Genomic DNA, 24,516 nt, shown 5'->3' on the forward strand with positions numbered 1-24,516 from the left:
GATTGGCAAGCAGACGCTTTAGACATTTGGATTCAAACATCACTAATTATAAACTCAAGGAATGCGGTTAACTTCTATCACAATCAGATCAGTCAAATCAACTCCACATTGGGATTCAGCTGCTGTTCAGTGCAGGGGTGGATCTAGTTTAGTGCAATGCAGGCTGTGGGCCAGCCCAAATGGTCATATTTAGAGCAGGGGTGTCCAAACTATTTTGTTTGAGGGCAGCATACACAAAAATGGAAGGATAGAATATGTAACCAATATGTATAATGTATAATGTAATACATATAACCAAGATGATCATTGAATATGCTTGTGATAAAAACACTTATGAATAGGCTTTTTCATAATGTAACCAAAAAATAATGTATGACTCATTTTTCATTTCTACTAATTTGGTGGCTATTGCCAACTCATTTCTAATGCTAAAGAATTGAGTCTGCTGTTTTCAGTGTAATTGTATCGGGAAATATGACGGCAGAAAAATGTTGAGAAATAACAAGACATTTTAGCATACAGTTGTCACAACTGTAATGATAATCGTAAGCCTGTCGACTATGTGAATTTTAAAAGCATTTAGTGACTCACTGTAAAGTGCTTCATTTTCATATAGATTAAAATGTGGTGTAATACATCAGGGGAATTTGGTGAGTAATGGCGCATTACTTTTGCTTCCTGTAGATAGCTTGATAGTAGCAACTTCAGCTACACAAGAGGCTCAAAATATTAGATACAGCTGTCACTATGCTCTCTGAGATTGGGGATTCAAATCCAGGCTCTGGACTTCTTCTATGAAGTTCTTGTTTGGAGTTTCTCCCCAACCGAAAAACACATGCATTCTTAGGTTAATTGTTGACTTTAAATAGTTCCTAAGGGTGAGTGGTTGTTTGTCCTTATGTGCCTTGCAATTGGCTCGCCACCATTTCAGGTGGTACCTGCCTCTCAACCAAAGTCAGCTGGGATAAACTCGAGTGTCAATAAGTGTTGCAGAAAATGGGATGGATGGATGGATGGATGGATGCGTTCGAGGATCCTATTCAAATAGATTTATCCCTTTATAAGGGCCTGAGAACATGGTATAAAGACCTCTTGAAATTTGCAAACTATTTTGAGGGCTTCCTATTTAAAATACTTAAAGTCAATTCTCAATATAATGCATCCATCCATCCATCATTTTAACTGCTTATCCTCACGAGTGTCATGGACTTACAGGTGTGCCGGAGGTCGCAGGGAGAACATGAAAACTCACGCAGAAAGGCTGGAGCCCCGATTTAATCTCACAACCTCAACACTGCGTGCTAACCAGTCCGCCACCCTCATTATAATCCCTAAAGGGGACACTTACTCACTATCTGCTGTATATTTTGCACCAGAGAACAAGATGACACACATGCAGACAGAGTGAAAGCGGCTCGTAAATCCGTAGATGTTTTTTTTGCTCCAGGTCCATCTCGATTGTATCGCAGGAAGCAGACTAGAATCTCTCTAAAAAGTGCTTGCGGAAGCCCCACAAATATGTATCAAGAACACGATATCCACATCTACTGTTTTTCTCTGAATTGGCCATTTTCACTCCAGAGGTCCTTTGAAAAGAGATTTTGATAGATTGACAACCTTACAGGCTTCCGTAGCTAAGACGTAAAGAGGTCTTAAAGTGTGTTGGATTGCTATCAAGATTGAATCATATATGATAGAGATATGATATGATCATCTCTATATTGCAAGTATAGTTTGATCATAATGATCAATTGTAATGGTAGCATCTTATGTTGTCCAAAGTACTTTAACAAGCCTCTTTTCCACTTTTTTGAAAACATATCGAAGTGTACATATACGGCCAACGTACTAACACAGCAGTGCTAATTTTATCCGCCATTTTAAAAATGTGTCTCAGTTTTAGACCAGTTTCAATCATACTTATTAGTTTTTATCATAGTTAGTCAACCTTATCCCGTTTTTATTTAGTCAATTTTTAGTCGACTATAAATCTAACATTTAAGTCTTTATTTTAGTCCAAGAAAACATATTTTTATTCGTCTCGTTTTAGTAAACAAAACTGTCCACGTTTTAGTCTAGTTTTAGTCAGGACAATTATTTAATCCCTGAATATTGTTTTTGTCAGCAGATTATGTTGAAAATTTCGTATCTAAAACTATTTCACACAAAATTTTCTCTCATCTTTTTAGTGAAAAACAACTTCACACACAATTGACCTTAGCATTGTACGCCCCTCCCCGCCCACTACTGTAAAGGCGATGAGCAGCCCCCTCCGACATTTACCGGTCAAGATGCAGCCACAGTAATAGCAAAGTTGTCAGATCTTTCTTGTGATTTCTCCGTCAGGTATTTTCAGGACGCCGATATTTCTCTTCAAAGCAAGCAGAGGGTAACCTTGACAGCCAGATGAATTCTCACGGTATTTGTGAGTTTACAAACTCCGGAGAATACATCTTGTGCCGCTCCCGCTGATACGTTTGCAGCCCGCCTTTTTTAGGTCGGACCAATCAGGCGTTGTTTAGGCAGGACGAAACCAATAAGCGCCGATGGCGGGAAAAAACAAACAAACCTAACAGACGAATGGATGCTGCAATTAATTATGTACTTGCAGAATTACTCACCGTTTCCTGAACAGCGAGGCCTTTTTGTGCATTTTTGTCTAGTAAAGATGTTTGTGCTCTCTCTCTTTTTGGTTGGTTTATTGAACATATAAACATAGAAAAACATAAAACACATTACAAGTATAAAATACAAGTTGAAGTAAAAAAGAAAAACAAGAATAGGAAGAAAGAAGAGTTTACATGTTCAAAAAGGAGTAGGAAGAAATTAAAAACGTATCTAGTCAGTCCTACCCCTTATGTTTTGACTTATTTTAATAGATACAATAATAGGTTCATATATTGCTTTGTTTGTCCGCAGCAAAACTCACGTGCTGACGCAGACATAATATCTTGCGTCTTGATTGGTTTACTAGGTCATGCGGGCGTGGTTTACGGTAAGGTCAATTACAGTATATCAACAAGTGTATGGCTCCATGCTATGAGCTAGTAAATTAGCCAGCATTAGTTAGCGGTCGGATTAACATTATTGCTGGAACGTTACATCGGTTTATTTAATGTTACGTTGTAACTGTAATTTACTGTTGTTGTTGTTTTAAACATTTCACTGTGAATCCACCAGTCTGTCTGTCCCATGTTTGTGCATGTTGCATTCGCTAGGTGCAGATTTGAAAGGGGGTGTGTGTGTGATTTTACAAAATCATATAATTTTCATCTCGTTTTTGTTTATGAACTAAAATGTCCATGGATTTTAGTCCAGCTTTTATTAAGTGAAGTACATTTTCGTCTCGTCTTCATTAGTCGACGAAAATGCATACTGATTTAGTTTAGTTTTCGTTGACAAAATTAACACTATAACACAGCCGCGTCATCCTACAGAATGGTTAGCATTTTTAGTTCAAAATAACTTACTTTAAACTCCAGGATCGCTCGCTGTACTTATTTGTCCCCTGATGGGTTTTTTTTTTAGTTCTTCTTTGCCCTCTTTTGGTTCAATCAGGGTATGTCGTTAATATTTGTCAACTGTGGGCATGTAAAGCCCTTTGGGACTCTTTTGTGATTAAGGGCTATATAAATAAACTTGACTTAACAGTAGCCAATGAATGTTTTTCCGCTTCTGGTAAAGTTTAAAATCCATCCATGTCATGTCTGTCGTAACAGATAAGCTAACCCTTCTTAGGGTTAGCTGTCCGTCACCTATGGACGCCCATTTAGCTGACGAGAAATGAGAAACTTTGAAAAAATGATAGACTAAAGCACTGACTGTAATGTAATAGGTTTATGAACCTTACAGGCTTCTGTAGCTAAGACGTAAAGAGGTCCTAAAGTGTGTTGGTGTCGTTCTTATGCCATGACTGCCCTGAGACACATTTGCTAATAAAAAGCATGCTCAAGGAGCACTCGGTCATCACGCCTCGCTAATATAACATGATGTCAGAAGAAGAAGTGGAAGAAGAGTAACGTTTTGGCGCAGTTTCAACATCCACCGAGCCTGAGTCTGCAAGGCAATCTTGCTGAGAATTGGCGGAGTTGGATCCAGCGTTTTGAGCTCTTCTGCACTGCCAGCGGCATCAAGGAGAAAAGCCAGAAAAGGTGAAGTGCGCTACATTTCTTTCCGTCGCAGGAGAGGAAGCCATTAAAGTATGTAATACTTTCAATTTTGGAGAGGACGAGAAGGACAAAATAAATGTGCTAAAGGAAAAGTTTCAGGACGAGCTGTGACCCTCGAGAAAACGTACCATACATACGGCACATGTTCTTCACAAGAGCCCAAAAGCACGAGTCAATTGATTCGTATGTAACGGATTTAAAAAACTAGGCCAAGGACTGTGAATTTGGACTGTTGCGTGACTCCGTAGTACATGACAGAATAGTGTGTGGCATTACTAATGACCAAGTGAGAATCAGACTTTTGTATTCAAGGATCGTTTGTCGCTGTCTCTTCCGGGTGGATCATCTTAACGATTAGTTCCCTATCCCGTCAATTAATCTGCCGTAACGACATTGTGCGTGCTCATTCTTAGCTGCGCACGCATGCGCACTTCATGTTTGTAGCATGTGGGCTCTGAGCTTCTGACTCAGCCATTCATCGTTGTAGTTCCACCGATCCCACCGCATACTTTGAAAATGACTGAGAGCCGCAAGAGGACATATATAAATATATATATATATATATATATATATAAATGAAAATAAAAACAACACCCAAAAAAATATACATACATAAATAAATACATTTGTATTTCATTTTTTTATTATATTTTTTATTTTTATTTTCACTTTTAGCCATTTATTTATTCATTTAAACTGCATTTATTTTGGCAGTTTTGGTCCATACTGCCATGTCAAAATGTTATTTAAATGAGAGGGCGGTCCTAAGCGTGTCTTGGGTTGAACTACCTTTCAATGGTCGAGTGAGCGGCCGGCGAACAAGGAACTCTCGCCGGCTTGCATTGGAGAGCTCCAGCAATGGACGACTATCTGGTCTACTGTAACCTCGATTTGTTGTCGAGCAACTCAAGTCGCAAGTTGTTGTGACAAGCAAAAGCAAACTTGTTGCATTCTTTGGACAGAAGATGGCACCGCTAGGCACAAGGCCATTGACATGTGAACACAAGGGCCACAAGCATTGACTTTGAAATCAGCCAACAAGAAGTTCCAGCTATACTAGGAGGTGACACCTGTGTGGTATTTGGGTTGGTGAAAAGGATGCATCAAGTTGGAAAAGAGAATGTCATCTTGGAAGAATATGCTGATATTTTCAACGGATTAGGATGTTTACCAGGAAAGCATCACGTCCAGATAGGCCACAATGTTAGGGAATGAGAGTGGTAGCAAGGCAGTTAGAGACAACAGAATGGGTAAACAGCTAGGTGACTGTGGTCTCACCCAAGAAAATCTGTATCTGTATGGACCCAAAAGTTTTAAACAAAGCCATTAAATGGGAGTTGTGTCCCGTATGTTGAATGCAAAAAACGTCTCTGTGCTGGACACCAATCAAGGTTTTTGGCAGATTGAGCTTGATGAGGAGAGCTCAAAGTTCTATACATTCAATACCCCCATTGGGAGGTTTAGGTTCCTGTGTTTACCGTTTGGAATTTCATCAGCACCAGAGGTGTTCCGGAGGGCTATTGCACAGATGATCGAAGGTCTCAAGGGTGTGGTAAACATCATTGATGATCAGCTTGTATGGGGAGAGATCCTGGAAGAGCATGATCACAGCGTGAAGTTGTTGCTGGAGGGAGTAAGAAAGAATCATGTGAAACTGAACAAAAACAAATGTGTGTTCAGGACAACAGAAATGAAATACATTGGACACATACTCAGCGCTAATGGACTGAGACCTAATGAGGAAAAAGTGAGAGTGGTGACACAGATCCCAGCGCCACAGAACAAACAGGAACTTCAGAAATTCATGGGGATGATCCAATACCTCGCAAAGTTCATACCAAATCTGTCAGAAATCAGTGCACCTGTAAGGAAGTTGCTTGAACGCAAAATAGATAGGCACTGGGAGGAAACCCCAAAAAGGAATTTTGAGCATCTTAAACAGCTAGTCACCAACGCTCCAACTTTGAAGTTTTATGATGTGAACAAATTTGTGACTTTGTCAGTTGATGCTAGCTCAGAAGGCATAGTAGCAGTGATACTGCAAGATAGACAACCAGTAGCTTACAGGTCAAGATCACTTACTGAATGCCAGAGAGGATATGCTCAAATTGAAAAAGAGCTACTTGCCATTGTCTACGGCTGTGAAAAATTCCATCAATACATGCATGGAAAAGACATCCTGGTGGAGAGTGACCACAAGCCTCTGGAAAGCATTTTTAAGAAACCATTACACCAAGCCCCCATGAGGCTTCAGAGGATGCCGCTTAGGCTGCAAAGGTACAGTCTTAACGTCACCAATAGGCCTGGCAGAGAACTACATGTTGCAGATGCTTTGAGTCGAGCATTCCTCAATGAGCAGAAAAAAAGATCTGCTGGGAAAAGAATTGGAGGTGAATCTGATTACACAGTTGCCCCTGTCTAAGGAAAAGTTACACAAGTTCAAGGTGGCCACAGCAGAGGACCCGAAAATGCAGTTATTGAAAGACATAACTGTGCAAGGTTGGCCACATGAAAGAAGTGCAGTACCACAAGAAATTCAGCCGTATTGGACTAACCTCGCCAGCCAGATTGATAAATGTGATCCACTCGAGGGAGTTCTTTACATTATCAATCTGGTACTTCACTAGGCAGACCCGTTCGGGAAAGGCGGGGCTTGCAGTTTAATTCTTTGAGATGATTGGACGATCTTTGCACATATTGTTTTGACCAGTAAAGGCAACACATCTCGTCTTCCGTCTCATAAAAATGCACGAAACTCCTCTCGCTGTTCAAATTCAACAAGGAAACGGTGAGTAACATAATTAATTGCAGCATCCATTTGTCTGTTAGGTTTGTTTGCCCCCCCAGCGCCATCACGCGCTTATTGGTTTCGTCCTGCCTAAACAATGCCTAATTTGTCCAATTGAAAAAATATCGGCTGCAAACGTATCAGCAGGAGCAGTACAAGATGTATTCTCCAGAATTTGTGAACTCACAAATACCGCGAGAATTCATCTTGCTGGCAAGGTTAGTATTGGACATTCCGTGATGAAATCACTCATTCATCTGGGTTGATGCTCAAAGCAGCAAAGCTTATTGCGCCATGACAGCTGAGACAAGAGATGCTACAAACGATCCATGGGTCACAGTGGGGAATTGTCAAGTGCAAAGACAGAGCAAGCGATGTTTTGTATTGGCCGCTCATGTCTAAACACATTGAGGAGGTAGTGTCACGGTGTGCTAGCAACCCAAGAGAGCCACTACTGCCACATCCAGTACCAGGAAGACCCTGGGAGAAGGTAGGGACTGATCTGTTACACTTGTATGTGGATTTATTTTCCAAATTTCCCGAAATTGCAAAGCTGAGCAACACCACCAGTGGTAGCGTCCTCGTCGCACTCAAATCAATGTTTGCCAGGCATGGTGTTCCTGATGTTGTTGTCTCGGATAATGGACCGCAGTATGCAAGTGTTGAGTTCAAGGACTTTGCAGAAAAGTCGGAATTTAAGCACATCACATCCAGTCCTGGTCATGCCCAGTCAAATGGTCAAGTGGAAAGAACAGTAGACTATTAAAAACTTGCTGAAAAAGACGGTGAGCGATGGCGCCCCCTACATTTCGGTGCTGGAATATATATATTTTTAATGACATCGCAGTGGAGGGAGCCCCAAGCGATTTCAACCAACATTCAACAGTTTGCTAACCTGTGGACAGCCAACGTGCCATTTATGTTTCTTGTACGTCCTGGCTTGAAAGTGACGGATGAAATTCTTCCCCGTTTTCGTGATGACTACTTCAGGAGTAGGACGACTACTTGAAATTATATTCATCTTTTCCTCAAAAGTTCTCCGGGACAACGGCACTCATTGTGACTCGGCGATGAATTGAACCACTGACTGTTTACCACAGAACAAGCCAAGTACCGGTAAGCCAATTATGCGGATACGTCTTGTCAATGCTACTTTACTGCCAGCTTTTTTGCCATTCAAAAGACGCACGTACAGAAACAACCTCTCAGAAATAACACAACTTGATTTCTCATTGCGCATGCGCGAAACAAGCTGTCGGCTTTTCAGCTCTCCGAAAGAACTGGACAAATTACACAGGAATTTAAGACCAAAACAGTAGAACTAAGGTATTGTATAATAGAGGACACATTATTTGATTTAAGGGATTGGGCATGCACTGCATTAATAGTTTATCATGACCGCTCGCCACTGGGCTATAGGATTATCGCCAGCACAGCTGCTGATGGGACGACGGCTGAAAGGAAGACTGCCAACCTCGAATTCCCTGCTTACACCTGATGGAGCTGCCCAGATACAGAGTCAGTTGCAAAGGAGGCAAGAAAAGCAAAAACTGTATTTTGACAGGCAAACCGAGAGACTCTCTGAATTGCAGGCAGGTGCAAACGTCAGGATGCAAACAGGAGAGACCTGGCAGCTGGCAGTGGTGTTACACAAACATAAGCAACCGAGATCTTTCCAGATGGGAGGTTGTACAGGAGGAACAGGAAAGAAAAACTTTCATTTTACCAGTGACTTTGAGATCAAACACAGATTCAGAGGCACAAATTGGTTACACTTTGGTCTCACATAAGTTCACCAGAGCACACAACTGATACAGAGCAGCATGGTATGCTTACTGGACAATCAGATACGCCTTATCGCACCAGATATGGTAGACTAGTGAAATTACCTGCTTGATATAGGGATAAGTAGATGCATGAAAAAAATGTGTTTTCTTCTGGTAATTCGGATGTTATGATTACTATGTTGTTGATTTTCATGTTCTTTACAATGTGAATTATCTGTGTTAGTAGTTTGCAGCAATTGCATTTGATAAAAAATAAAGATTTTTTGTTGTGTGGTGAAAAATGTCATCCACAAAAAAAGGGGGGATTTAATGTAATAGGTTTGTGAACCTTACAGGCTTCCGTAGCTAAGACGTAAAGAGGTCGTAAAGTGTGTTGGTGTCGTTATTATGCCATGACTGCCCTGAGGCACGTTTGCTAATAAAAAGCATGTTCAAGGAACACTCGGTCGTCAGGCCTCGTCAATATAACACTGACGGAAGTGGGTTTTCGTCCATCAGTGTAATCGTCACTAACCCCGGCAAAATGCCAACGAATTTCTGTTAGTCACTGACGGATGTCCGTTTTGTTGACGAATGACAGACTGACGGAATGCCCACCATCTGCCGGTCCTAAAATAGTGGTGACAAAGGGATTACGAATGGTTACAATAAAATGACAAACTGACGATTACAGTTTGGTTCAGCTTGGAAAAATGATAGAGTGGCTATGATGGAAGGGCGCTGACGAATTATGAATGACGGACCACCAAAAGTTTATATATTGCCCACCTCTGATTATTGTGTGAATGCTGAACGGCCACATATGCTGTTTCTAACCTTTATTATTTCAGACACTTTTTTGCCATGCAATAACTCCCAGATAATATTTCTGATTTACAATGTTCAAATTTCAACTTGCTTAAAAAATTCACGCCCCGGGGTATATATCATCTGATTCCACATTACTTACAGTATTTGCATGATTTAAAGTTAAATATCAACTTTTCCCCATTCATTTTCAAACATACAACCGTTTATGATTACCACCTGTTTAATACTGCTCAGTGGCGCAGTTGGTAACGTGCATTGACCAGTACGTCGCAGGTTCAAATCCCACCTCTGACTGTACATTGCAAATGTACCCATGGGCATTGTTAAGTGATTGATTACATGTTAACCAGCTGGCTATCATGTCAGGAAATGAATTATAATTTCGCTGAAATTATCAAATGCATGTTAGCTTTTCAAAAATAAATACACCATGATTTCAAACTAGTCAAGTTAGCTCCATGGTTAGAGCAATTGCCTTCCACCACAGAGTGCCTGGGTTCAAACCCCACTTGGACCAGATTTGAGTATTTTAGTAATTTATCTTTCAATTTACTTCATAAGTACATCCATTCAAATCTTAGCATTCGGCTAATAGCATTCAGCTTTTCAGCATTCCAACGCAATTTCTGCAGAAATTGCACTTTGTCTAGTTATTATTGTTATTTCAATTCTTATTACCCAACAATTTTATCCTGCGCTAGTGGTGAGCAAATCCGGCTCACTCTTTCTTCGTATATGTTTGGGTTTTCTGCTGTTACTCTGGTTTTCTCCCACATTCTAAAGCATTGCATACTAAGCTCATTCAAGACTCTAAATTCTCCATAGTTGTGAACGTTAGTGTGAATGGTTGTTTGTCTATATGTGGCCGTGTGATTGACATTACCCCGCCTCTCATCCAAAGTCAGCTGGCATAGGCTCCAGTGAAACTCTCATGAGATCAAGCGCTATAGAAAATGAATGGGTGGATGTGTATCCGGGCAGAAATGTGCATATGTATTTTAGCGGCCCTGAACACGACCCTCTAAATCAGTGGTGTCCATCCTACGGCCCGGGGCCATTTGCGGCCCGCGGCATATACTTTATATAAAAATGACATCTGACACGGCCCGAAAGATTAGTTAAAAAAGTACAAATAAAATAAGGTGGAGGTAGGCAGAGTGACAAGGGAAGGTGTGAAAGAAAAAAAAAGGTGCCACAAATAATTAATTTGTGTAGAGATATTCTAAATATGCAAAGATAGAAATAAATAATTTACGACTAACACAATTACTCTTCAAAACACTGGTGGATAAATGTAATCCAATTTTACAGTAGAAGCTTACAACAGATTGCTCTTGCTTTGGTTCTGAATGTGGAGATGGGATTTGGCTGCTGTTCAGTGCAGAGGTGGACCTAGTTTAGTGTAATACAGGGCTGTGGGCCACCCAAAATTCCATTTTTGTGTATGCGGCCCTCAAACAACATCTGCTCTAAGTCAAGCCACAAGTGTGTCCAACTTACATAAAACTTAACATGCATGTTCATCACAGCAGTGCGCACAGAAAATGAACTTATACTCTGAGACTCAGAGGTAGTCGGCCATTTTGGTGTCCAAGTCCTACTCCAAGGGAATTCACCTGATCACCACCAAAATTGAGCCTGCTATGCTACTTAGCTACATATGGCCGACGGGCTGTCCGTTGAGCGTTTTCAAAATATAGAGCAATTTTTAACACACATTAGCCACATGCAGTTAGCATTAAGCTAAAATTTCCTCAAGTGAGCCGTGTTACTTCCTCAAAAGAGGAGGAGAGAGAGAGAGAGAGAGAGAGAGTGAAAAAGAGAGAGAGTGCGAGAGGGAGGGAGAGGGAGGGAGAGGGAGGGAGGACGGCATGAGGAGAGACTCTGAGAGACAGGCAGATGGAGAAGCATGCGAGCCGAGCAGCAGAGAGACAAAAGCGCGTGGAGGAAGTGCGACGCGGCGTGCCATGTGCTCAGGTAGCGCTCACTCTTTACACAATAACAACACAACATGCATTTCTTTTCACTGCTTTTCTTTCTGTCTAATTGCATTCCTTCTTCTGCGACAAAAAAATAACATCACAAGGTAGGACGGCCTCTTCTTGCTTGTCAAGCATTTGTAAGCGTTTGTGTTTAAGTTGCATGCTAAACTTTTACTGTTCATTCAAGATGAATGACACAAATGTGCTTTTATCCCACATGTTGTTCTTTTCTATCTATCGTTGTGAGCATGACCCTTAACATCCCACATTTTGTTGTGGGGACGTTTTGACTTTTCGCTGGTCCGTAAAACAAAAATGTGTGACTGTTAATGTGTTGGTTCTCTTGTTATATTTGTCTGGCACAATCCATGATATCGTCTTTTACGGTGAAGACATTTCTCACCATGGGAACATTTTGGCAGAAAAAGAGGTGTAGGCTTCTTTCACCCTGTGTGTGTGCGTGTGTGTGTGCGTGTGTGTGAGTTGCAGCAGCAGCGATGGTGCTTGGTAGAATATTGGCAAGCCTGAGGAATGTGTGAGACTTCGCCCCAGATCTCTTTGTTCCTTCGCACTCATTCTACCTCTTCTCTCTTCTTCTGGGTCCAGGGTTGCACAACATACCAACACACGCGCGCGCACACACACACACACACACACACGCACACACACACACGGCAAACAACTTTTGCAGAAAACCAGTCGCAACTTCCCACTGGCGGGAGAGATATGTACGGAATGTGATTATCATGTATTTGTGTTTATTTTATCGCTGGCAAAAAATACAAAATCGAGGAAACCAGATGAGGTGTAAGCCCGGTGTGAAAAGTGTGCATGTGTGCGTGTTTGAGTGGGTGTGTGTGTGGTGGGTGATGTGGGAAGGGGATGCGGTGGGTGGCTCAAGAGCGAGCGCTGTTTGGCAGTGCACGTGAGTGTGTGGGTGGCTGTGTGGATGAGTGGGTGCAGAGCTCTCGTTGAGCCAGAGCACATATTTAAAGTGTGTGTGAGTGTGTGTGTGCGCAAATGTGTAAGTGTTGAATTTGCACAAGGGCCAAAAGCATGCATGTGCAAAAAAAGTGAAAATTCACCTTTAATTTCTTAGCCTTCTTTTATCGTTGTTTGTTTTTAAAATGTTTATTGCATGCAGTTGAGGCGTCTGTCAAATCAAAAGTGCATTCCGGCGCGTTCACACACCCACAAACACACGCACACACACACACAGTCGGAATAGTGGTATGAATGCAGGGAAACTTCAGCTGAAACGTGAGGACAAAAGGCAAAGGGGGGCATTTAAGAGGCTTTAACTCAGAAGCCTGGGAATGAGGGAGGAAACACACACACACGCATATATGTACACACAGACCAATGTACAGCTGTGGCTCCAAGAGGGGAATTCCCAGTGAAGGAGACGGTGAAAACACCTTCCTGGGATTGGGAGCAAGTTGGCAATTCAGTCGTCAGTGGAAGACATTTCACCAATTTTGTTTTCGTACCTTCAAGGTTTGGGGCAAAAAAACATGTTCGCCCAGTTTTTTATTTGTTGTTGTCGGTAGCTTGAAAGGCGACTGCCATGTCAGGTTCGACGTTCACATGTTTGTCCGGGGTCGAGTTCAGTGCACACTGATGACCCGAGACTGCCCGCCACTCTTTGCTGATGATTTGTGTCAACCCGGAATCCATATGCATTACACTGCTGTGTATCAACAAAACTAAATAAAAACACTTTTTAAAAAAAAGTTGATTCTGACACTAAAACATCCCCGCATCCTCAGTTTGAGAGTTTTAATCACATCATAATCAATAAAAAAAAATTGTATGTATTCATTCTCATAGCGTTTTGCTGTGTAATTCTAACAACTCTAAAAAATTAACAATATATTATATTATCTAATATACTGTAAATATATAAAACCAACTTTGTTTGTTTTTTCCTGTTTGTATTTTTAGTAACACTCATGGCATTTGTTTTTGTTTTTTTGTTGTATTTTTCAATCAACGATCATATCATTCAAGCCTTACTTGTATTATTTTTTATTAAGTATCAAATAATTAGGTTCATCCTTTTATTTTGTTTTGTACTCATTATAAAATAATCATATCTATGTTTGTATTTGTTCCAATCCACTCTGTATCTCACATCATCCTTTCCTTTAGACTGTTTTCTTGCTAAAAGTTTCGTATCGCCACTTTTTTTCCTTTTTATATATTTAAATACGTCGGCATATGTGATGCTTTTATATTGTTTTATTAAGCAAAGTCTCATATGATTCAATCTCTTCATTTAGGTGTCAAACCGTCCTAACTCAGTTTTGATTTATTTTTGAAAAAAAAAATCACATCCATTCCATCTTTCCCGGTCCTTTTTTTTTTTTTGTCTTTGATTGTGTTGTGTTCTAACTTAATTCTCACAACCACCCATCTTCGTTTTTTTAATAAACGTGTCAGCCAGTGATGTCAGTCTTTAACCTAAAAGTATTATCTGAATGCTTTTTTTCATCCTGCCATCCAATGTATGCAATTTACATTTCCATTTTTGGCTTCATTCATTTGGCAGCATTTTCTACCTTTTTTTTCTCTCTCTGTCTTATCATTTCATACTTGTTTTAATTGTCTCATATCATCATCTGACGTTTTCCTATGGGATCTTGAGTTTTTGATGAGTCTTATTTGTTCTTATCTAATCCTACATGTACTTTATCCTTTTGATGTGTTATTTGCTGCATGCCTTATGACATCTTCCTTTCTCTGCATTTAACTATTGATTTCATTTGATTCCTCAATGTGAAACATGCATGAGGGCTGAATGACACCTTTTCCCACTTGATGGGATTTCTTCAGCAAATCAGATTCAATCTTCTTTACTGAGGGGAAACTAAGTGTGCATGTGGTTTTCAGTTAAAAATCATAACAAGGATGAGCTGAATTGAAACTCTCAGTGTAAGATTGAGAATAGTACATTAAGAATATGTTGCTCGGGTGGGAATGTTGTTGAGAAAACACCTAAAGCTCCCCTGCACTCATAGCCAGACAAGAGTGGGCTACCTCAAAACGTATTCAGGGAATTTCACATCCTGTGGCGACAGCGTTGCCTGGCTTTCTCCGCTGCTCTCCGGCTTCTGGCAGCCGCGCGGCGAGATGCATGCTAATGCTGGCCAATCATAGTGAAAATGACGAGGCGCTTGAAAGGGAAGTCACGACTTTTTGCTGTGGAGCGACGGTAAAGTCCCACAACAGGTGTATTTCCCCTTTTGACGACATCACCGCAGGCCACTATGATTGTTCACTTTCACTTTGAATGAACTACTACGCAGATGATGGTGTAACATATACGCCAGGCGTCATCCGTTTACAGTTAAACAGGTCCGCTCCAGGAAAATTTGAATATGAGAATGCATGTTAGTGTTGCCACTAAGAAAAGATAAAAGTCTGTAATAAAATTCCAACAACATACAGTATATTGTTGTTTTTCCACTCTAATTACACAAAATATTGTAAAAGTAGTAGCAAACAAATAAATAAAAGAGGTGCATCTTAAAAAAATTATATTAAAAAATAATAATACCTTACCCTAAATATTTATTATTATATATTTATATCCTGTTCTACTTTCAGGTCATTTAGCCTTTTTAACATAATGAGATTATTTATGGTCCCGTGCATGTACTTCAAAAGTATGTAGCCAAACAAGCAATGAGAACATGTTTTACATAACGCCTTTATAACATCTATTTATAGTCGCCGCTAGAAGCGTCAGTCAAAACATGTAAAGTTGAAAAATAAAGTGCTACGAATTAAGACATCCTAAAATGTCTGAAAATGGAGAAAATAAATCTTAAATTAACCTTTCAACAGTGTCTAATGAAAATTCTGTCCCTCCACTCTATAACAATTTGGAGTTTTTAATAGAGTGACATTCTTCAGCTTGTCTTAAGCGCACCGATCAAAACATGTTTTATACGGCAATGTGCATCAAAATCAAATTTTGGATTGGTTAATTGATAATATATAAATCCTCAAATATGTAAAGCAGGTTAAATAACAAACAGTCCTTAAAATAATAAATACTGGATCTGAACAGATACACGTCTGAGTTCAGGTAAGGACCAGAGTCCACCTCATGAGGACCTGTAAGGACCTTAAATGAGACCCAATACTGCAAATCCCTCCCTGGCTGGACTTTGGACACCCATTTTTCAAGTTCGGATCTTCCACGCAGAGCTCTGGGGATATTTTTTTTCCTTGCATGTCCTCACCCAGATGTGATAATGCGTGAGGAATGAGATTCACCTGCCAAGCCGACAGTGTGATGATGAAAGGAATTCTGCAAATGTCTCATGGACTTCGGAATGCTGCCGGGCCGACCCAGTAGTCAGACACTTTGGGAAATTATTTATTGTAATAATATCAATACAGAGCAAAGGATGGGACAAACTAATGTGACATATTGTCATGGCTCCAGATACAGTATCAGCAAATATTAAAATGTCGGTTTCTTTTTATACACATAGTTAAATCTTGCTAAAGAACAAGGGGAAGTCCGTTTTCTCCTATATATTTAAATACTGTGATGTGTTTCACTACAGTATATCGATGACTGCACAATTGCTCAACTCATAGTAAGTCCTAACGATGGCATATACAAGGGAATATAAACTTCTGTGAGATTTAAAGTGCAGCACAACTCTGCTAATATAAATTGGCATATTAAGGATCACCCTCACGCCATGTGTCCTAAACATCGTTTATGTTTTCTTCTGGAAGAGCGACAGGGCGCACACCAACTCTGTCAGGATGCAGAAGGTGAAAATGTTTTGGGTGCACCCTGACAGGCTGTTTTGTTTTGGTGGAGGAGAGAGGGCTGCACCCGCTGTATGATGTAAATGAGGTGCATGGCTTAATCATGCGCTTTGCATTGATGTTTTTTTATGTTTTGTTTTTTACAGAAGGGGTGCGCTAACGTTGTCGGGACACGGGCTACATGGCTTAAAAAGTTGGGGAAACGCTGTGATACAGTACATACTGCAGAAGCACCGTTGTAGGCTTTGCTTAGTTAGGAGAGGGGTGCCTTCATTAAAATGGCCAAGGCATAAAATATTTAGCAAAGGTGATACATTAAGTGCCCTTCCTGAATTTTGTATTGACACATTTGTTTTGTTTTGCGTGGGATGTTGAAGTGGGCGCACTGAAAAATGACCCTCACAAGCTGTGTTGTGACTTCCTTTCGTTTGTGTGTGTGTGTGTGCACCTCACAGATTCTGCAGTGACACATCCGCTGAAGGTGTATGAGTCAAGACCAAAGAGCTCAGGTACCGCCATTTTTTTCCTAACATGAGGGGTGCCCAGCATTTTGCCTGTCAGGCAGCATTTTTTAAGTAAGCTCACTGGGGGCCATTCGAAATTTTTATAACAAGGGTGTAACAAAAATTGGTTCAAACCGGAAAATATTTGTTTCATTTGAAAGATGCGATTGCATCAAATCAAACCGAATCGAATCATTCCACTTGGAAATATATCAAGATACGTATCGAATCATCTTTGACTAGAGAGATATATTTGAGAAAGAAATGGCACATTTACACTAATGACAACAAGTTCAATCCCATGTACGTAAAATGTCATTGCATCATACCCTCTAGAACTGAGCCTCAACATATTGAATTCAATCGAATTCCAGTGAGTCAAACTGAATCGAATCGTTCCACTTTGAAAGTGAATCAGTGTCAAAAACCGTATCAAATCTTGTTTGTGTGTGTGGGGGTGTATATATATATATATATATATATATATATATATATATATATATATATATATATATATATCATAACACAAAGTTGTCTTTTGTATTAGAATTTTTTGCGATGTTTGCGATTAAGTTGCCATCGTGTTGTGTACTTGTGTAACTTGGACTGGCTTGGTAGCGGACAGACTCAGCGGGTCAGGACCTCGCATGGCGTTGGACGGAGAACGAGTGTTCCTGGAGCCCGCGGAGAGGGGGCGGGCTCGCTAAACGCTCGCCCACGCGCAAATGTGAGATATTCTAATGAGCAATCTGGCCCATTTCACAGCACCGCCATCCCATAATGTGTGACACCCAGCCAATCTTAAGGATCGCGCCCGCCGCAGTGTCAGCACGGGGTGGGAGTGACGTGCCCCTCCTCCACCTGTTCTTCACGGATGACCCTCACAGACTCCCGTCCTTATGGTAAGTGCCACACAAATTATATTAATTTATTAGTCTGCTCTGACTGGCCACAATATTAAGGAGGATCTTGTGAGACGCAATAGAAGAGACACTGCCAGAGAGCTATATGTAACAATGTTTATTATTGTGCTTGTTGTGCATATTGGGGGAGTATATTTAAGGTGCCGGCAATTAGCAGTTCAGCATCAGAATTTCTTGGCTAAGTATGTAAAACACACAAAGAATTTGTCTTCGCAGTCTGAGACACGAAAAATAATAATGACCAACAGAGGGGGACAGAACGGGAAGCCTGGTGGTTCACTATTTAGCACCCCGAGTTTCTTCGATGTTAAAAGAAGAGAAAATATGAGGAACGAGTAGTGAGCAGCCTACTTGATCCGGCATCACAAAAAGAAAAGTGAAGCAGTGAACAAAAAATATTTTATTTTTTAAAACATAAAAGGTGTCTGTAGAATTTAAAGGTTAAAAATAAATAAATAAATAAAATAAAAATCGAAACATTAACACTATTAGAATAACATTTTCTGTCTTTTTAAAAGTCTATATGTTAAAGTTTTGCAAAAGTTGTATTCAGTGGTTCTTTATTAACTATAATGATGTGGTATTTGGAAGTTATTTTCTTTTATTATTATTCGAAATGCATGAATAGAAATGTAGCTGATTATTACATTAAAATTGGAAGTATTGAAAGGCATTTTTCAACAATATAGAAAATGATTAGGCCAGTGCGCCATATACTGACCACATGAGACACAATTCTATAAGAAAATAAGCTATTACTAAAACATTTAACCCATAAAAGTTCCTAATTTATCATAATTTTATCAAATTTCATTTTGTATTTATTCTTGCTTGATTGCACAGCATCATAATGCGATGCAGGATGAAGCACTGCAAGGACGATAACAAGCATTTTCTTGATGTATACCTCAAAATTGAATTTTGGACATGGCTCACTAGATTGTCAGGTGTACCTAATGTAGTGGCCCAGAAGTGTAGAACCGTTTGCAGTGTTTCCATAGCGTGTAGAATGTGTGTGAGTGTGCAAAATGTAACAGTAGCTACAGTACACATCTATTCAGTGTAGCGCCCCCACACTCCCACGTGTTTCCCCTGCATGATCCCTTCACATGTGCGCACATGACATCATTAAAGAGGTGCTTTAAAAATCAGCGTGGGTACCGCGTGTGGGCTGGAAGTGTGTGTTAATGTGTGCGTGGGTGCATGAAAAAAAATCGGCTCCAGAGTTGTGGGCCCGCACTGGCTGTGTGTGTGTGTGTGTGTGTGTGTGTGTGTGTGTGTGTGTGTGTGTGTGTGTGTGTGTGTGTGTGTGTGTGTGTGTGTGTGTGTGTGTGTGTGTGTGTGTGTGTGTGTGTTTGTGTGTGTGCCTCGCCCAAGGCTCTCTTCTGGTCCCGGGCCGGGCTGCCTCCCACGCTGGGGTACGGTCGGGGTTGAGCTAAAGAGTAGGAGGAGGAAGAGGAGGCGGCGCGCGGTTGTAGTGGTGCTGGTGGTGTTGTTGTTGTTGAGTGGGCCGACGCTCGTGAGTCAGTTTGCCGCGCACCCCAAAATGAGAGGACGCTGCTGGATAGCTATTTGGAGCAAGTGAAAATAACTTTTTTCTCCATCTGTCTGACCATGAAACTGTCCCCACTTTCCCCTAATGTTTCACATCATCATTGTTCTTGAAGCAGGAAGTCGTGTTTTTGTTGTTGAGTCACTTTGGAAGTCTTGCGTCATCCTGTGTGTGATTTCTGTTATTCGGTCCTTTATATGTTGACCATGATGTGTTTTCATGATAAAAATCTGATGTATATTTAGGGTTTCCCCCAGACAATTTGCTAGTCCTGGTGGTCAGAGACGAATTTAGAGCAAAATTCTGCCTATCATATTTGTCGACTTGCGTGACATCCAGCTCGTTCTTGTCGGACTGCGCTCATTTGATTGCAGAAACTTTCTTAATTAACCCTATAAAGCCTGAAACATGAAATGTATGAGAGACATTTCTGATTGTTTGTAAATAGAGTATTTATTAGTCCTTTTGAACAAACAAACAATTTTGGGGGGGGAAATCAACTTCCTCATATGACATTTGATTTGTGTCATATTTTATACATCCGGTCACAAAGCTTTAAATTTGTACATTTATAACTGTCAAAAGTATAACAATAAACAGACATATCAAACATATTAGTATTTACAAAAATCAGAAATAACTTTTCCCACTATTAATAAGTATATGTGTCCCTCCTTTCTCATTTGGGGCGATCATGCAAGAAAAAGCCATCAGCTGGGTGATACTGCCCTCTAATGGATTATCCGTGCAATGCATGTGTTAGATCATATACGTCAGGGTTTAAATGGGAAAAAAAATATACTCATGAAATAGAGGGCTCAAAATGTCTTGTATTTAATATGATACGTAGGGTTAAATAGGGACCACTACAATTTATTAATTGTAAAATCTTGGCAGAGACCTACACTGCAACTGGGCACTATTTTTTTGTGTGATGCCGGTTCTTTATCTTCTGTGTGAGCAGACATTTGCGGTCCATTCACAGCCTGTTTTTTAGACAGAGGAGGCCTCTGCTGGAACCGCTCGCTCTTTTTCTCACATTTAATTGCTCGTTGTTGGGGACAAAACCTCGAGCCAGTCTAATCCGCCGTGAGCAGCACGCTCACATGCCGCCCTTGAGCATGTATTTCTTCGCTAAGTCGTAAGCAATCAGGAGTGACATCGGGGGGACTGTGCCGGGTCGACACGCGCTAAGACGATTTCACAAGCGGTTCCTCGGCCTGCATGCCCTCAGATGTGACTTTCATGTGAGGTAGCAACAAGCATTTCTCTGTTAAGACGGCTGATGCGAGGTGACAATGCATTTTGGGAATTAATTTCAACATGGGAGCATAGACATGACACAGAATTTTGAAAAACAACAAAAATATATTTTCTTCTTGTTTTGTCCAAAAGGGTGAAAGTTGAAAAATTTGGGTGTACATGCTATTTAATGTATAGCAATAATTTGAAAGTTATTGTGACTTAATGGGTGGTGGCTATCTGCCTCAACTGATCAGTTTGTGATGACATTGTTTACTACTTTGATCAACACAGAGGTGTAGGAATTGTTGAACTATCAAAAATATTTTTGAGTTTTGAGTCCCACTTATTTATGTATTTTTGTCCCGTCTTCCATCACATGAGACCCTGGTGTTACAAAACAAAAATAAAGGCCTATTGTAAACAGCCCAAAATCGCATCTCCAAAATCAAATCTTATTATGTATGCGAATGTTTTAAAATTGTAAACTCAAACCAAATTTAAGTTGCAATAAATCGACTTTGCGCAATGTTGTAAATTTAATAATATAACTCCAGATAAGGCAATGCACAATTCTATATGACAGAATAAATGCCTAGACTGTACTACAAAGACAAATACAGGACCATAACAACACAATGACCTCATGACCTAACCCAACACAATCACAATAGAAAACGCTTTGGGAAAAAAACTCAAACTAACTGAAACTACATTTCACGTGTGTAAAATTAACAAAAAATAACTATAATTGTGAAAATGTCCCCTGATTATATTTTTTGTCAATTAATATGATCATACATGAATTGTCGGGGCTGATTTTAAATGTATTTTGGTAGCACTGTTGGGCTGTACAGAAGAAGGAAGGTCGAACAGTAATTTGGAAATTGTAGTTTACTTTATTACTCAATACTTAGTTACCTTTTTTATCTTGCACTTCACAAATACTCCATATGTTTAAAAAAAATACTAATACTAACATTAATTAAAACTAAACTAGAACAAAGCAATTAAAAAAATAAAAATAACAACAATAAACCTTGCTCTAAAAACTAACTAAAAATAAATTCAATAAAATAAGTTAAAAAAACTAAATAAACTAACTAATAATGAAAATTTTTAAACTATTGTAACCCTCAGTAAGCAGCACACCAGAAAGAACACTTTCGTCAAAAACATGTGTAACTGTTCTTTGCTTTTTCGACACACGAGTTTTACATTTCTGCGTACTTCAATCAAGCTTTCTCAGAAGTGGAAGTCGGGCTCAGGGCCAGCGCGACTCGGTGATCTCACTCGTTTGCTGCACTTCCTGGGTTGCGCCAGTCGTGAAGATAATGGAAGGTGGTTCTCCGGGAAAGTCGCAGGGAGTCCACCAGTCTGGGGCGGGGGTGTCGGCGCCAAGGGGGAGCGGCTCGGGAGGGAGTGGTGAGGAAGTGGTGGATGACAGCATGGGCGTGTACGGTAGGCCCAGGTGGAAGTGAGAGCAGGAAACGCCTTTAGAAGCGCTTCCGCTTAGCGTCATGCCACTCGCTCACCACCGGGGGAGCCGGAGAGCGACGCAGCGGTCCTCGGAGACCACGCATTCCTAGCGGCGTGACCCCTCACCGCCTTGGCAGAGCTCGCCGCTCTCGTGTCCTGCGAGGCAGCACAGTCGCTCATTCACTCACTAGAGATGTTTTCCCTCTCGCACCTCTGAGGGGAAGAGGAAGAGGAAAGGGGGAGGACGCAGGAGGCGGGGGTTGTGCCGTGATGACCAAGTGGAGCGTCGTTGCTTTAGACGAGTCACATTTCCGTCATGCCTCCGCTGACAGGGTGGACACTGTGTGTCTCTGTAAAAGAATAGCAACTTACTGTCAGGCTTAGATTCATACTGACTGACTTAGCGACTTAACTGTCTTATCAAATCTTACACGATTTGGTTCAGTCACATGCTGTGATTAACAGACCAAAAACACTTTTAAGCGTACTTCCTTTAAACATTTAGTTATGTGTTCCTCTCAAACTCCTGTACAGAAAAATCAAAGGATGCCATTGCCACTTTTATTTATCAAACACACTAAAACCAATCCATCAATAAATTATACATTGTTTGTACAGTATAAATTTGTTATTTTGAAAAACGAATACATCACAGCATTCTTTTTAACGCGGCAAATAGTTTAGGATTTTCCAGATTTTGGGGTGGTCCACTTCCCTGTAGCCGACTAGAATAGATGCACCCCTGCACACAGTTGACCTCCATGTTCAGATTCTAAAAAAGAACAACCTGTAGCAGGTTGAAAAACTTTATAGCACTGTTTACTTAAGGATCTTTACCGTAATGTGACATGTTCATAAATCTGACTTTTTTATTTCTGAAATGGAATTATCTTGATTCACTGTAATGGAGAGAAATGTTACTTTATTAGTTCTAAATAGTTTCATTGTGCCTTTACATGTTAAGAAAAGCTGAAGATAAAATAAATGCATTTGTCAAAGTACTTGTAGTAGTTGTCAGGGACCTTCTGCTTTCATGATGCCCCATCACACTTTTTTTTTAGACAGCGTTGCAGGCCAGTCAAATATTTTTAATACATGCCATGGCCACAAAAAAAAAGAAAAAAAAAAGGGGGACAGCAGGCTGTAGTTTGAACACCGACCCTGGGTTTACCCCAATAACATCAACTAATGGTGCGGAACCATGAATTTGTCACACTATTGTTTTGATGTTGGACTCTTCTGTTGTGACTGTTCTAGCATTGCCAAAGGATGCCTATAATTACCCCAGGGCATCAAGTACTGTAATGGTGCAGTTCCATTCATTTGTCACACTTTTGTTAATAGTGTTATGAGTTAGCATGATAGCATCATATCACGCAATGTTGTGTGCACAGTTTGTCAAATTTTCTCAAAAAAATCATGTTAATGTTCCAAAAAAGAAGCCTGTTACTTCATACTGACCTTAAAAAAAAACTACCTTGTACTCTTTTAAGTTTGGATTGTTTTAATAACAAGAATTTCATTAAATGTTGTTTGATGATATGATGCTTCATGGGTGTTCACATGTTCCTGGCCAAACAACTCATCAAACATGACTCATGCTGGAGAAATGTAACCTTTTCACCCCGTTTATCACCTGTCTTAAAAATGTGAGGGTGGGAACCACTCAAACATGCCTGTGAAGTGAAAGAGTGAGATGTCAATAGAATTTACTGGTTCAAATATCATACTAATTAACCGTGTGAGGAGCCTACTGCTTACTGCGAACACAACAGTGAACAGACAAACCGTTTGTGTCTGTGTGTGGCGTGTGTAACGTAGAGCTCACAATTTGAAAACGTTAAACTAATCAAATGTAGAAAAAGTCAGACTTCCGACTGGACTGAATTGCCAAGCAAGGCTTGTTCGTAAAGGCTACATTAGCAAGACGCTAACGTAGCTAAATACAAAACCCATCATGTGATTCTTTTTTCACTCTAACTCAAATGTCAGTTAGCAGGGTTAGTGAAAGGTATACAATGACATTTACCTAACGCAGTCAAATCATGCTGCGTATGACCATATTTTGGTTTCCAAAAAAAGAGGATACTCGGCCTAACCTCAAGATGCTTGAGTGAAACTCAAAGTTTACTCAAAGATGCCAAACATAACTATTTTGGCTCTGCTGTATGGGTAGAAAAACATAACTCTCATTTGAAATCTTACTTGAAAAAGGAGTAATGACATAAATGTCCCAAGCACAAACTTAAGATATTATCTACTTTTGAAGCAACAAATCATCTGCGATTGAACTTTTTTTTTGTTTATGTGGGGAAGGAGGGGGAAATCGACCCGTGTCAAGACCACCTTATTTAAATGCTCAGTAAGTGAGGTACCTAAAAAGTGTATGTGTGTGTGTGTATATATATATATATATATATATATATATATATATATATATATATATATGTATATAAACAGTCTGTGGTCTAGCAGTCATAAAAACAA

At 40.2% G+C, this 24,516-nt stretch overlaps 1 protein-coding gene across 3 annotated transcripts in view; it reads left to right on the forward strand.

Moving 5' to 3' along the window:
• Positions 1 to 11,416: 11,416 nt before the first annotated feature.
• Positions 11,417 to 24,516, forward strand: part of LOC147164371 (uncharacterized) — a 34,620-nt gene continuing 21,520 nt past the window's right edge. For 2 of the 3 annotated variants that reach the window (XR_015096709.1, XM_086091576.1), the window contains exons 1-3: positions 11,417 to 11,531; positions 16,786 to 16,839; positions 17,599 to 17,735. The gene's annotated coding sequence lies outside the window, so the exon portion shown is untranslated. Of the gene's footprint in view, positions 11,532 to 11,644; positions 11,674 to 16,785; positions 16,840 to 17,598; positions 17,736 to 24,516 lie in introns of all 3 variants that reach the window. The other variant, XM_086091577.1, reaches the window with a different exon arrangement.

The sequence above is a fragment of the Leptonotus elevatus genome, chromosome 12 (genome assembly GCF_054856555.1).
Source record: "Leptonotus elevatus isolate MCC_2025b chromosome 12, RoL_Lele_1.0, whole genome shotgun sequence".
NCBI lineage: Eukaryota > Metazoa > Chordata > Actinopteri > Syngnathiformes > Syngnathidae > Leptonotus > Leptonotus elevatus.